This window comes from Phocoena sinus, chromosome 12 (assembly GCF_008692025.1).
Source record: "Phocoena sinus isolate mPhoSin1 chromosome 12, mPhoSin1.pri, whole genome shotgun sequence".
NCBI lineage: Eukaryota > Metazoa > Chordata > Mammalia > Artiodactyla > Phocoenidae > Phocoena > Phocoena sinus.
Window position 1 is genome coordinate 32,731,496 of NC_045774.1, and position 4,788 is coordinate 32,736,283.

Genomic DNA, 4,788 nt, shown 5'->3' on the forward strand with positions numbered 1-4,788 from the left:
CCTTCTTTATTTTAAAGTCTTTTTTATCTGATATGAGTATAGCTACTCCAGCTTTCTTTTGATTTCCATCTGCATGGAATATCTTTTTCCATCCCTTCACTTTCAGTCTGTATGTGTCCCTCGGTCTGAAGTGAGTCTCTTGTAGACAGCATATATATGGGTCTTGTTTTTGTATCCATTCAGCAAGCCTGTGTCTTTTGGTTGGAACATTTAATCCATTCATGTTTAAGGTAATTATCGATATATATGTTCCTATGACCATTTTCTTAATTGTTTTGGGTTTGTTTTTGTAGATCCTTTTCTTCTTTTGTGATTCCCACTTAGAGAAGTTGCTTTAGCATTTGTTGTTGAGCTGGTTTGGTGGTGCTGAATTCTCTTAGCTTTTGCTTGTCTGTAAAGCTTTTGATTTCTCCAGCGAATCTGAATGAGATCCTTGCTGGGTAGAGTAATCTTGTTTGTAGGTTCTTCCCTTTCACGCTTTAAGTATATCATGCCACTCCCTTCTGTCTTGTAGAGTTTCTGCTGAGAAATCATCTGTTAACCTTATGGGAGTTCCCTTTTATGTTATTTGTTGCTTTTCCCTTGCTGCTTTCAATAATTTTTCTTTGTCTTTAATTTTTGCCTATTTGATTGCTGTGTGTCTTGGCATGTTTCTCCTTGGGTTTATCCTGTATGGGACTCACCGCGCTTCCTGAACTTGGGTGGCTATTTCCTTTCCCACGTTAGGGAAGTTTTTGACTATAATCTCTTCATATATTTTCTCTGGTCCTTTCTCTCTCTCTTCTCTTTCTAGGACCCCTACAATGCGAATGTTGTTGTGTTTAATGTTGTCCTAGAGGTCTCTTAGGTTTCTTCATTTTTTTTCTTTTTTCTTTATCCTGTTCCGCAGTAGTGAAGTCCACCATTCTGTCTTCCAGGTCACTTATCCGTTCTTCTGCCTAAATTATTCTGCTATTGATTCCTTGTAGTGTTTTCATTTCAGTTATTGTATTGTTCATCTCTGTTTGTTTGTTCTTTAATTCTTCTAGGTCTTTGTTAAACATTTCTTGCATCTTCTTGATCCTTGCCTCCATTCTTTTTCTGAGGTCCTGGATCATCTTCACTATCATTATTCTGAATTCTTTTCCTGGAAGGTTTCCTTTCTCTACTTCATTTAGTTGTTCTGGGGTTTCATCTTGTTCCTTCATCTGGTACATAGCCCTCTGCCTTTTCATCTTGTCTGTCTTTCTGTGAATGTGGTTTTTTTCCCACAGGCTGCAGGATTGTGCCATGAGTGATCTTTTAGGGCCAATCTAGTGACCCTCACATTAATTCAGGAAGTGAATAGTTAAGAGAGAATTTTGCAACTATCACAAGGTAGTTAGATTTTAAAAAAATGAAATCTTGCCATTTGCAGCAACATGGATGAACCTGGAGAGCGTTATGCTAATAACGCTAATAATGCATTATTAGCATATGCTAATAATATGCTAATAAACTTATGAAATAAGTTTGCCAGAGAAACACCAATACTGTATGTTATCATTTTTATGACAACATCTAAAAAACAAAACAAACAAATAAATAAAATGAAACAGAAATAGGCTCACAGATACAGAGAACAAAATAGTCGTTGCCAGAAGAGAGAGGGGGTAGAGGGAGGGGTGATAAAATAGGTGAAGGGGATTAAGAGGAACAAACTACTAGTTATAAAATAGATGAGTCACAAGGTTGTAATGTACAGCACAGGAAATATAGCCAATATTTTATCATAACTTTGGTGTGTAATCTATCAAAATATTGAATCACTATGTTGTATACCTGAAACTAATATAATATTGTAAGTCAACTGTACTTCAATTAAAAAAAAATGTAGTTAGGAATTTTCTTCTTATATTAATTAATTTAAAGTTTGCTGTATCAATTAACAGGACAGGTAATTGGCTTTGGTGTTAAGGAAGGAATGACTGTGTTTCTACCCGAAATCTGTCAGGCTACAATAAGTTCACTAGCTGGTATGAAACAGAAATCTGAACGGAAGTAAACCGTGTCCAGGACTTCCCTGGTGTCCAGTGGTTAGCACTCAGTGCTTTCACTGCGGTGGCCTGGGTTCAGTCCCTGGTTGGGGACCTAAGTTTTGCAAGCTGCACAGTGCAGCCAAAAAGAAAAAAAAAGTACACCATGTCCTTGCTGTATTACCCAGGGCACATCAGGTGGTTGCCAGGACTTCCCTGGGGGTTCATGCACACTCCTAGAGAACAGGGAACCTCGTTCCAATAGGACTGACTCAGTGACAATGCTGGGGTGTGGGTCAACCAAAAGATGATCCCAAAGCCTTTCCAGGAGCCCAAAAACCAAACCAGGAACATGATAGGTGTAGAAGGTGACATGCGAAGTCTGGAAGACTCCAGGGCAGGCTGGGGCAGGTTCCAATTAAACCATGCCCCATTGCAAGGACTTCTGTGCCACTCTGAAAGGCCACAAGTCTTCTTTTTAAAGATGAAGAAGGATAAACAGATAACTCCGACTCTAGATTTCTTTATTTGGTTTTCATATTAAAGTTGGGAGTTTTGCATTTGAAGTCAGTCATTTGAAAGAGAGACAAGAGGTAACCACTGCAACTAACCAGCTTTTGTGTTCTGCAGAAGAGACTGAGGACTTGTCTCTGGAAGAACTGACTACTCCCTGCTTTGTGTTGCCTCCTGCCTTTGCAGTCTTCTGTCCTCATACCCAGAGCACTTACTTGATTGATATTTTTGTTGTTGTTGTTAACATTGGTATTTTCTGGTAACATGTTTGGTGACTTGATTGTTAGTTTTTGATAACATGGTCTTGAGAATTGAGGCAGTGTTAAGCACATAGTAGTTAAATAAATATGTAATTTATTGACTGAATAATTGTATCAGTATCAAAGTTTTGTAATACTTGGCAAATCTTAAAAGAATCAAATTTGTGACCTTTTCGATGTAATTAAAAAAAATAGTTCTATGAAATTGGGTCATTTGTAAAGATGTGGATGGACCTAGAGACTGTCATACAGAGTGAAGTAAGCCAGAAAGAGAAAAACAAATACCGTATATTAACGCATATATGCGGAATCTAGAAAAATGGTACAGATGAACCGGTTTACAAGGCAGAAATAGACACACAGATGTAGAGAACAAACATATGGACACCAAGGGGGGAAAGTGGGCCGGGGGCAGGGAGTCGGTGGTGGGGGGCAGTGGGTGGATTAAAAAAGAAAAACGAAAAATGGTTCTACTTGGTCGTTCTATTTCTGTACTTTAAGCTGTATATTTCTTTCATTTCATTCACATTTGAACATCTGTGAAATTCTGATGCAACTTACAATTGGTGGTTTTCATAATATTATTGGCAGTAGTTTTCTTTACTAGTGATTTGCAAAATAATGAATGATGAATCTAAAAAGGAATGTATTTCTTAGATTCGGTAAGCTATAAAAATAATATATAAACTCATCTTAATAATGCATGTGCTGCCATATGCTCAAGACAGAATAATGGAAAAATGGGAAGAGCATGGATCTTATGTCACAGGAATTTTATTGTGAATCCTGGCTTTGCCTTTTTTAAAAATCTGAGCAAAGAGTTTGCCCTGACATTAATCTTTGAGTTGCAGTGTTCTCATCTGTGCGATGGGAGTAATGCATTCATGTTAGGGTTCTGTGCTAAATATATATTCAATGAGCAAATTCAGCAAATTCTTCCTTTTTTCTCTCAACCTCCTCCACCAGCTTGTTTGTGCTTTAGAACATCCCTGTCAGGTGGGAACACGTAACTTCCATTTAACTGGTTCAGAGACACAGGCTTAGCAGCATGAGTGAGTTAAAAGAAAGACCTCCCTGGAGCCTTTAATTTCCCACTATCCCACAGTGCTCCATCAGACTTCTCACAGGTGACTATCCACATAGGTGAGAGCTTAGCTACTTTCTTGATAAATTTCCTTAGACAGCCTGTGTAACAGTTTTACACAATACCTTAATAACAATATCACACACTACTTCCTTTTTGGAAAGGATTTTACCTCTTGCCCTCATCCTGTAAACAAGGATGGGCCTCTATTTAAAGAAGAGGAAAAGGAAGAGGGAAAAGGATATTATATCACCTGGCCGAGCAATTTTTGAGCCAGATGTTTTCCTCATCTCATTGTTCACAGAAAATTGGTTCAAGATGGTATAAACCACATATGCAAAAATTCTGATTCATAAATCAATTCACAGTATTCTTTTGTTTGGATAGAGCAAACCTATGAGGATAGATTGAAATTAAAGATCAGTAATAGAACCTCAGGGCTTGGTGCAAAACCCAAAGCAAGTTATCAGGACTGTACTATGATAGACCAATAGACTAATAGCCAATGGATATTAGACCTTCAGGCCTTAAAGATCCAGGGTGGAATCACTGGTAGGTGCTGTGGAAATTGCTTTTATATTTTCTCAGTTTGGTCTGAAAATTTTCAATTATAAGATTTTTTTTTAGCCTCAGCATTTCCTTTTCTATTTGGTAATCACATTTTTAATTACACTGCAAATGGATCAAATAACAAGGAAATTGACTTAGTTCAGTAATCAAATGTTATCAAACCAAAATGAAAAGAATGTTGTGAGTGCCTTTTGTTTGAAATTGCAGTCAAGTTTCTGACTGAGCCTAGCCTGCTTCCAGACTCTACTAAGGGCTAGCTCTGTGACTTGGGACACAGCTCGGATACATCTTAAACCTTTAGTGCCCCTGTGTATAAGATGGCAGATTAAGAGAGAACATTTTTTTTTTTTTTGCGGTACGCGGGCCT